Source organism: Benincasa hispida, chromosome 3 (assembly GCF_009727055.1).
Source record: "Benincasa hispida cultivar B227 chromosome 3, ASM972705v1, whole genome shotgun sequence".
Classification (NCBI taxonomy): domain Eukaryota; kingdom Viridiplantae; phylum Streptophyta; class Magnoliopsida; order Cucurbitales; family Cucurbitaceae; genus Benincasa; species Benincasa hispida.
The window spans coordinates 12,502,356-12,513,858 of NC_052351.1; the positions used below are offsets into that span (position 1 = coordinate 12,502,356).

Below are 11,503 nucleotides of genomic sequence, written 5' to 3' on the forward strand. Positions count from 1 at the left end.
GTCTTAAGCAAGTTATCTATTTATTTACATATAGAGGAACTACTATATCATGGTGATCAATGTAACAGAACAAAACAACCACTTCCTCAAATCATGCTGAAATTCTTGCAATTCACGAGGCTAGTCGAGAATGTTTATGTCTAAGATCAATAACTTAGCACATTTGTAGAACATGTGGTTTGTCTTTTAGTAAAAATCTTCCAACGATATTATGCGAGGACAGTAAAGCTTGTATGTCCCAAATCAAAAAAGGATATACAAAAGAAGATACAACAAAGCATATTTTACCAAAGTTTTTCTACATTCGTGATCTTGAAGAAAATGGAGAAATCACCATACAAAAAAATTGTTCTAAGGATAACTTGGCAAACTTATTTACAAATGCATTACCTACCACAACTTTTGAGAAATTGGTGTACAACATTAGAATGCGGTGACTCAAAAATCTTAAGTAATATTTCCATGAGGGGAAGCAAATATATTGTATTCTTTTAGAATTATTAGATTAATGTGTACTCCTTTTCCTTCACTAGGATTTTTTTTTCTTGAGACATATTTTATATTTAATGGGCATCCAAAAGGAAGTATTATATATATTACAAAATAGATATCCAATGCTTAATGACATTCTTTCACTAACCCATGTGTATTTATGCATGTTGTCCATATATGCTATAAATACAAACTTTTAATGTCCATGTAATTCCACCTCATACTTGCCAAATTGTCTATAAATAGTGACATTTAATAGATTTAAAAAAACAAGTGGATTCTGATCCAAGTCGAGTTTTTCATTCTGGTGCAAAAGGCTTCTCGTGGGTCCTTTTTCAAGCCTACCTGTTGAAGTTGCTTAACTTGGTAGAGTTTAGCATTCCCATTCTTTAGCTAATGCATATTGGTAAATTTTGAAGATATTTTTTGGAGAGAAATTTCATAATTTTCAATTTTCTCTAATTTCTCTTATTTTGTTTTTTTGTTTTTATTTATTTATATATATGTTTTATTATATGTATTTTAATATTATATTTTTGTAATATTCGTGTTTTCGTTGTGCCTCATTTTTTCCCTCAATTTTATAATAATATATAATTTTTAGTTTGCAAAAATTAATCTTATAAATATTAATTTAATCTTTTTCTTATTTATTTTTTTATCTTTGTTCTTTTAACATTAGTTTATTAATTTCAAAAGTTATGTTGTAGCCTATGAACGTAAAATGAATGAATCATTTTGGTCATTCTTATAATATTTTTGCAGCTAATATCTATTTGTCAAATGTTTGTCTCTAACTTATAACTTCAAATCATGCTCAAACATGTTAATGCATAGCGTCATTTATTTTTTTAAAAAAAATAAACAAAATGGATTCTTTTTATTTTTTTTTTAAAAAAAGTAAGAATTAAAATGGACACTTTAAAACTGCAAGGATTAAAGTGTTAGGGTTGATGCCTTAAATCTCGTAGGGTCCTATAGTTTGTAAACATTGTATGAACAAATTCTTTATGTAATTAATAATATATAATATTTTATTCACTTTATCTATAAAATATGTGATATTTTAGTTGCATTAACCACAAACCAATAAACTAACATCCAAGGTTATTGTTGTAACTTAAACATGTATGTGGAGACATAGAGGTGGATCATATTTAAGTGATAACCTAAATGGTCTGTAGTATATGGATAAGGTTGGGTATCTTATCCTGGTGACACTGCGAGTATACCCCACTTTGTAGATATTACAATTGTTGTAAAGTGCTACAAATGTCTGATCCTGATCATTCATGTATTAGAAATGCGAGCTGGGGTATTCTATACAAAGAAGTTTGTATAAGACCGGATCATGAAATGTTTAGTCTCATTATATAACACCATTCATTATAGAGCATGACCTCAATCCTGGGTGAGATGTGAACTCCTGCCTATAAGGGCGGTCCTTTGATTTGTATAGGTAAGAATGGCCAGATCGCCGACTCAACAAGCCTACCATTTTGGGGATTCGTCTGATTGGGGAGCTGGGAACCTACACAAGATGGAATTTACTCCTTCCCCAAAGTAGAGGTAAGTAGATAAATTGCTCCCTTAAGGACTGATTCCAGGTCTTAAACAATGTGGCGCTGAAGGAAATCTAAACATAGAGATCCTGTGAGCAGAAGCGGATTGTTCCAAATCCTATTGAGAATGAACACAAACAATTACAGTCTTACTCGAAAACGATTATGTATAATAAGTAAATTACAACATGCTTCTTTAAAAGACTGAACAGGGATAGAGTATACAAACCTTTGAAGACTCTTCTTCAAGTATCTCTCGATCGTTCAACAAATCGTTCAATCAGTATGAACTCGAATGCAGTGATCAAAACTCGATCTCAACGAATATCTGAATGAACCTCGATCCCAATCGAGTCCAACTCAATCCTCGAATGGAACTAGAATGGCACCACAATGGTTACCTTTGTATTTTCCGTGTGAGAATCCAGGAGTTGTGGGCTCTATGGTTTTGGATTGAGGAAAGCAGGAGGTAGATGATCGAGTAGACGATCGAGTAAATGGGAGATGAATGTTGTTTATCGTATAGACGAAATACTCGATCGTTTAGAAAGATGAAGCCTATCATATAGACTTTGCTACTCGATCGTATAGCAACGAGTAAGCATGTAACTACCATATAGTAAATTCATAACTCGATCGTGTATGCTCTTTATGCTATCATTTAGTAAAACACTTTTACTTGATAGTATTTTTGTGAGATTATTCCGAATGAATCATCAACTGAATTTTGGAAAACCATTTTCCTTTTATCTCACAGTTATCATAAAACTTCCAATAACCTCCCACTCAATTCGGTTATTAGAGAAAAAAAATAATTAATATCATATAATTAATATGTTATAAATAAATATAATAACCAACTTATCATATTATATTTATAACCTATAGTTTTAATATTTCATCATATGAAACATATAAACCATAGTTTTTTTTTTCTATTTTATGGTATTTAATATAAATCATATTTATATTAATTCCTCCAATAAATGTATCTAATACATCATATCAATTATATCACATATAATTGAATTTTCTCTTGTTAATTTGAACATTTCAAATTAACCCAAAATTTGATTCTCAACTTGAACCCATTGAGCTATCAATGGGAGCTCATGGACCTATAGCTTGAAGCTCCAATGGTACATGAATAACTGATTAAACTCTTTAATCACGAGATCACCATCCGTTAACTGTTGGTCACTCCACTAAAGACCGACAGTTGCACTCTTCACACTACAGATATATTTCTATGTCCATATGACTAATCAACAGTGCGATGACTCTTCACAAATCGCTCGTAAGTACAACTAGGATAATTCACCATTTTGCCCTGTGTAGTTACATTTAACTCCTTAAGTACGACTGTTTTCTCTAATGAACAATAAGTCGTAGTCCTACTATGACTAAGTCCTCTCGGGCTAGGAGAGGGTGTGGCCACTATTTTAAGACCCAGAATCAGCCCTTAAGGGAGTAATTTATCTACTTACCCCTGCTTCGAGGAAGGAGTGAATTCCGTCTTATGTACCTGAGTTCCCAACTCCTCAATCAGACGAATCCTCAAAATGATAGGCTTGTTGAGTTGGCAATCTGGCCACTCTCACCCATACAAATCAAAGGATCGCCCTTACAAACAGGAGTTCCCAACTCACTCAGGATTAAGGTCATGTCACCTATGGTCATTCTAGTGAAATGTAAGTCTCAATTATCAACGGCGTTATATAAAGAGACTAACCATTTCGTAGTCCGGTCTTATACAAACTCTTTGTATAGGATACCTCCGCTCGCATGTCTCCATATGAATGGTCTGGATCAGACTATTTGTAGCACTTTACAACACTTCTAACATCTACAAAGCGGGCTATATCCGTAGTATCAACAGTATAAGGTATCTTGCCTTTATCCATCTACTATAGACCATTTAGGTTATTACTTAAGGCATGATCCACTTGTATGTCGCCACATACATGCTTAAGTTACATGAAATAACCACAGATCTTAGTTTATTGGATTCGAGTAAATGCGTATAAAATAACATTTATTTTATAATAACAATATGTTTACAAAATTTTTACAAACTACGAGACTACCAAGAGAATTAGGATATCAATCCCAACAAGCGCCACACCCTTTCCTAGCCCGAGAGGGGTTTAGTCATAGTAGGAGTAAGATATATTGTTCATTAGAGGAATTAGTGGTACTTAATGAGTTAGATGTAACTACAAGGGTAAAACGATAATTTGGCTCAACTGTACTTACGAGCAATTTATGAAGGGTCATCGTATTATTGATTAGTTATATCCAATGGACATAGAAATATATCTATAGTACGAAGAGTGTAGCTGGTGGTCTTTAGTAGAGTGCCCGATAGTTAATGGATGGTGGATAATGTAATTAAAGAGTTTAATTAATTATTCACGTACCGTTGGAGCTTCAAGCTGAAAGTCCATAAGGTCCCCTTGATAGCTCAAAAGAATGTAGTTGAGAATCCATTTTTGGGTTAATTTGAATTGTTCAAACTAATAAGAAGGAATTTAATAATGAATTTCAATTATATATGATATAATTGTTATAATGTATTTGATACATTGTAGTTTAATTGGAGGAAATAAATATTTGAATGAGATTCAAATATTATTTTCTATGAATGTGATTCATAGTTATTAATTTAATATAAATATGATTTATATTAAATGCCATAAAATCAAAAAAAAGAAACTATAGTTTATGTTGTATGTGATACAATATTAAAACTAAAGGTTGTATGTTATATTTGATATAACATATAGTTTAATATAAATATAATATGATAAGTTATTTATCATATTTATTTATATTATTTTATTATTTTTGAATAATAACTTCCTCTTCTCTCCAACCACCTTAGTGGGTGGTTATTGTGTTTTGTGGTAATACTAGAAGAAATTCGGGCGACATTAAAGATAGTGTTATTAAAGCCCTTTAATGTCAGTTGCCTTTAATGTCGGTTTTAAACGGACATTAAAGCTTCAATAACACCAATAACACAGCCTTCAATGTCGGTTGCAACCGACATTGAAGGTCTTTAATGTCAGTTGCAACCGACATTAAAGGTCTCGACATTAAAGGTCTTTAATGTCAATTGCAACTGACATTAAAGCCTGTTTTTTTTTAATTCTTAACCGACATTGAAGTTCGAATCTGTCCATTTTTTTTAAATTCCATTATCGAATCCATTTTTTTTGGTCAAATAAGTTAAAAATGACATTATATGTCTCGTGTTGGGTCAGGAAATGTCCGTGTTTTTATATTAAAAAGTATAAAAAAAAATTGCATGCGAGCCCATCAATATTTGTCTTCCACCTATGAATGTATCCACAAACAAGAAATCATATTTCCAATCTATTACATATACTCATCAATATTTGTCTTCCACCTATGAACTTATCCACCAAAATTTGCAAAACAATACCAGAACCAGACTTTCATAGAATACAGCTTACACCAAAGCCATCATTTCTCTCATTCACAAATATCAATTAATACTAATTCCATGAATAAACAAGAATCACAATACCAGAATCACAATACCATGAATACAACTTCTAATGATAAACAAATCATGTCTTCCACCTATAAATTTATCCACAAACAAGAATCACAATACCAAAACCAGACTTTCATAGAATATTTTTATACCAAGCCATCATTTCTCTCATTCACAAATATCATTAGTACTAATTCCATTCCCAAAGATCATAGTTAAATAAATTTACATTCATTCTAAGCTAGCATTTACATTCTATTGAAGACAAAAAACAAGAATTACATCCTTTACAAAAATCGGCCAATAAAAACTTGTCCAGTGGGTCCGAATTACGTCGATTTCTCTTTGCGTATATGCATCTTTTATATTGAACTACAAAAAGGAAAAAAAAAAGAAGATAAATTCAACATAAGTTTTACGTCCATTTATTAAATTAAAGCTAGTACTATATAAAAAAATAATAATTTTACGTACGAGGCTAGCATATTCAACTAAAAAGTTTTACATTATCCATATAACTAAAAAGTAAAAAGCCCCCTAAAGCAACGCCAAAACTTCAAGCATCTAAAAAGCATACCAATGGATACAAGACTTCAATCAAATGAAACCACAAAAAACATCTCCAACTAAAAGATACTATCGAGGGTCAATCCTAGATAATGAAGAATTTGATTCAAATTGACGAAGAAGCACAATAAATGGTTAAACAAGAGGTAACAAAGATTCGACAATGATAATGAAGAATTAACCTAACCCACTGCAAGAATAACCCACAAACTACCATAGTACAACCGGATTCATTTAGACAAATAATGCTTAAATATAAACTACCAAAGGAAGCCTAAGAAGTTCCACTACCATAAACTACAAAAGGATGCCTAAGAATCTATTCCAAAACTTTAGAACAAATAGACTTTTAAGATAAGCACCTTATAAATATTACCTTGTACTTGTTATTAATGTTGTTATGAAGTCCTTTTTGTGTTTGGTGCATCTTCTCCACTTGTCAACCTTCTTAAAACATGTCCAATGCAATCTTCCTATCTTCCTTCCAAATCCTTAAGAATCAAAATTTAGCCTTACACATCAAACTTGAACCTAACAAAATGAAAAAACATCACTCAAAGTCATTTCATTATTACTAAATGAGTTAGTTCCCAAATTCTAATTCGACTAGTTTCCAAAAGAATCTTACTCTGAAATAGTTTCGTATCTACTTGCAAAGGCTGAGAAGAGACTATTTTGAAAAAAAAAAAAAAAAAAAAAAGAATCGCCTTGTCAAGAGAGAAGAAAAAAAGAAGATAAGAAAACAAGTAACCTATCTTCTATATGGTTCAATCACCACAATATTGTTCATTTCTCTTGTATATCCTGTTCAAGTGAAAAAAAGTGTAACAACAATTAGTAACCTATCTACTATCGAGATAATTTTGATCATAAACAGAATTGATCCTCATAGATTTAACTAGTTTATCTAGTTGCAGTTTAACGCTCAAAGCATAAGAATATTATATTTTTCACAAAGGGACTTGAGTAAACAACAAAGTACCTTCTTGAGTTGGTTTTAGTAACTCACTTCTTTCCTAACCCCAGAGAATAGCAATTGTAAGCATAACAAATTACCTTCTTGAACTGAGACATCTGCATCCCATGTGTTACAGCACACCGACTCTCTCATGATTGTGTTCCATGCTTTGATTATGACATCCCGTTCTTCCTAAAGTATATTGAAAAGTGTTAAAAACAGCAATTATTTAAAGTGAAACTGACATTTTATCTTATTTTTATCTCTCATCAAATTGTAAACATCCTATATATAAAAGATCTAAAAGAGAGAGATAAAAAAAGAGAGAAATCAATGAATTAGACGAATTTACTTGTAATATTTTTCCCTTTCTACTTCTCAAGAAATCTCAGCTCTTCTCGTGGACGTAGGCACCTCTTGCCAAACCATGTTAAAATCTTGTTTTGTACTTCTCATGCCTTATCTTGCATGCGTAAATCTGCATTATAAGTCTTTTGATCTTAAAAAAATTGCCATTATTGCTAAACATTGAGAGCTCTCAATCTTTCTCTTCCTTCTTTATACAAAATAATCTCATTTTTCCTCCACATTCAAACACAAGATAGAATCACCAGCAAACAAATCAATTAGGATCTCAACATCTTTTCATTTAATAGGAAACTATTATTCAAACACAAGTTAACAGAGACTGTCCAGACTTGCACAGAGATATGTCACTTTTATATCAGAACCACTGTGACAAACATCGGTGACTACAGCTTCTAGAAGACGCTTTGTCGGTGAATCAGATGTCAACTGGCTACCACTCATTCCCTCAGATAACTCAAAGCTTTACCACCAAAAACATACTCTGTTTGCCAGTCAAGATAAAGAGCATCTTTCAGAAAAGCAGGACCAAGTACTTCATGCAGCTCATAAACAGCAGGGAACTTCAACGATGTGTTTGACGGATACATATCAATAGTTTCTTGATGCTTCCATATCATTTTAGTACATTTCTGTAGGATTGGTTCAGTAAACGTCCCATTGTGATTAATTCCAACAAATACAGAAGAGGCATGAGGATTCATAGGGAAGTATGCATCATTTGTCATTATCTTTTTCAGGTGGAAGTAAATTACCATATATATTAACCATATCCATGGCAGAATTTTGCGTCGTACACTGATTTTTTGTTTCAAACCAACTGCCGTATCTTTGCACCCACTAGACTCCCCTCCACATATCCTGTCATCAATCAATCTCACTGTGGATTTAAAACTCTCCACATTGATAGCATCTGGCTTTGTTTTTAGAGATTCAGTGCCCTCAGATCCTGACAACTCTATCCCCACATTCTTGCTGACATTTTCATATTCACTTTTCTGTACAGGAAGTAGATTTAAGAAAAATCCCATGTTTTATCACAGGAAGGAAAATTAGGTAAAAATATTCATACTGCCTAATTCTCAAAAGTGTCTAAGTTGTTAAAACAACCAGGACTCACTCACCTGTGTTGCTAAGCTTCTAGATGGAATGTCTGCCTACAGAAAAAGGAAATTTTGATATGATTAGTGTAACTAGTACATACCCTAGCATATCAAACCAACACAGACAAATTCTTTAATTGCTTTTTTTGATGTCAATCTTTTTTATATGCCAACAAATTCTTTAATTGTCTAAACAACAGAAAAAGGAGAGAGGAAAGATAAGAGACACAAGAAGACAATTACTACGTATCCTGAGCTTTTACATGACTGCATTGGCTTATAATGCCCTGCTGATGACTCCTGAGAGTTAGAAAAAATTTCTGATGCGAGCCACAAGATTGACATCCTCAGCCACAAAATTGTCTATAAATAGTCTCCTTAGATATCTCAAGTATACTTCATTTGTCAACTTAATGAAAGTACTAAAATGTGATGAAACAAAATGAGGTCTCCAGCGCTGCTCCAATTTACAAATAGAAAAATCACGTGTATTTTTAACCCCATTATTCAAAGCATGGGTAAAAATTACTGAAATAATACATATTAACATTTAACAATACGAATAATGGAAATAAAAATATAGGTCGCAGACGATCTTTGCTTGTTCCAATTCACAAATGAAAAAACATAAAGGTTTTAAACCTATTTTTTAATACATGCTTACAACAAGCTACTAAAACCTAACAGTCAAATACTAAACAAATAGTAGGAATGTCAGGCTACAAGAAATTAAAATAAATTATTATCAGAGAGGCCTATTATTAAAATAGTATTACATGTAACAAGTTCAGAAACAGTTAGTATTGAAAACAATTATGTATACGGCATCCCAAAACAAAAAGTTGATGTTCAGCAAGGATCATAATTCACAAACTTTCACAATCTACCGCAAGGAAGATGCTCTTACTTTATCTAAAGATGGAAGCTGTAAAACCCCATGCGGAACACACTGCTACTACAACATAGTCTACAAAGCATATAAATAATAATCAAGTAATCAGTTAGAAAAATATATATAAAAAAAGAGATAACAGAAAGTAAACTTGAAAAAGCCGGACTTCTTCTCAGACTTCTTATCAAAACAGCACCTGAACAGTTGAATCCATGACCAAATCCATGGCCGGATGCTTGGCCGGGTTGTGGGTTTCGCGTGGAAGGAAGAAAGGAGTCACGTTTTGAAAGGGTTTTGCGTAGGTTGTTGGGTGAGTGGAAGTCTGGGAATGAAAGGAAAAAGTAGATCTACTTTTTTTAAAAAAACAAAACCGATATTATACATCCGTTTTCACTTTTTCCAAACGACATTAAAACCCTTGTAGTGCAAAAGAAATAAAAGAAAATTGTTTTCTCTTCTCCCAAAACAACCATGCAATTTGCTAGATGATTCAACGTATTTTTGCTAAACAATTGAGATTTGCATAATCGTTCTGTGTGTTTCCTCAATCTTCTTCCTTCAAACTCAAACAATCCCTCTTAACTAAAATAGTCAGAATCCACCACTCTTGGGTTCTCACCCTGAGAATACCAAAAGCTTACTGTGGTAGTGTCCTTTCTGTTTGGTTCGTGAAGTTCTTGAAGAAAGTCTTCAAGAAGTTGTTGAGTTCAAGGCTCGTGACCATTAGAGGGAATTACACGAAGAAAGGTTCTTCAAAAGTAATATCTCTTGAACCCTTTTTCCTTATAAAAAAACATGTTGTAATTTGTTTATGAATGCATATCTTGTATGTTTACTGTAAATTTAATTTTTAATAAAAATGAAATTTGGACGATCCGTTTCCACTCAAGGATCTCCCTTCAAAATGAGTTCCTTCACAAAGTATAAAAAAATTTAGAAGTTCAAGGGAGGAAAATTTTGAAAGTGTTTGGTAGGCCGTTTGAATTCTGCTTTGCATATTCACTGAGTTCAGAGAATAAGCCTATGGTAGACAATTTGAATTTAGTTTTCAAAAAACTGTTATAGGATTTTGTGATTCAAATAGTGTAAATTCTAAAAACAAAATTTTCATATTCTCTTTTATATTCAAATTTTGAATTTGAAATTTTATATTACAAAGTTATATTTAAAAAGATAAAAATATTAATAAATATAACATTTCATGATACAAACTCAATTATTTTTGTTAAATTAAAATATGTTTATATAATGAATTATAAACTATATAATATTGCAAAACAATCATTATACAATTTTTTTAAATATAAATCAAGTCCATAAATTAATTTATAGTAGTTTGTATTCAACCTAATATATAATGAGTAACAGAAAGGAGAATTCTCTCTTTGAGATCAGGGTCCTCATCTCGAGAGAGGAGAACAAAACGGCTCATGCTTTTGCGGCTTTGGCATCCTCTCGAGGTTATTCTTTGCTTTAAAAAGATGTCTAGCCTGATTGTATTCTCCCTCTTCTCCTTGTTGAGGAGGTGAGGTAGTCATAGGTCGTGGTTCTTTTGGTTCATCTCCTTTAAAAAAACTACAATTAATTTTATGCTATAAGTTTTTTTTTATTGAATCCCTTGTTTTCAGATTGCCTACCAAATATACTATTAACAATCTTAAGAAAAATTTACAAGTTCAAGTTGGAAACACTAGTTATCTCAAAAGGTCGCTATGAAACAATAGGGTAATAATTATATTTGAAAATTCAAGCCTGTCGCACTAGATAAGGGTCTATTTGGTAGAGAATTCGTATTCTTATTTATATTTTTAGATTCACTGAATTCAAGAAAGATGTGTTTTATAGATAACTGAATCCTATTTTTTAAATCTGTTTTAGGATTCTGTGATCCAAATAGTGCAAACTCTAAAACAACATTTTTATGTTTTCATTTTATTCAGATTTTGAATTTAAAATTTTAAAATACGGAAGTATATTAAATAAAGATAAAACATTTAGAAATACAATATTTCATGTTGTAAACTCAATTCATTTTTTAAA

The 11,503-nt window shown here is 31.8% G+C and overlaps 1 long non-coding RNA gene across 1 annotated transcript; it reads right to left on the reverse strand.

Annotated features, from left to right (window-relative positions):
* Window positions 1–5,824: 5,824 nt before the first annotated feature.
* LOC120072553 lies at window positions 5,825–6,929 on the reverse strand. The gene is made up of 3 exons (XR_005480523.1): window positions 6,896–6,929; window positions 6,521–6,675; window positions 5,825–5,949 (listed from the first exon to the last, which is right to left on the reverse strand). It is a non-coding gene; the product is annotated as an uncharacterized LOC120072553 (long non-coding RNA).
* Window positions 6,930–11,503: the final 4,574 nt, after the last annotated feature.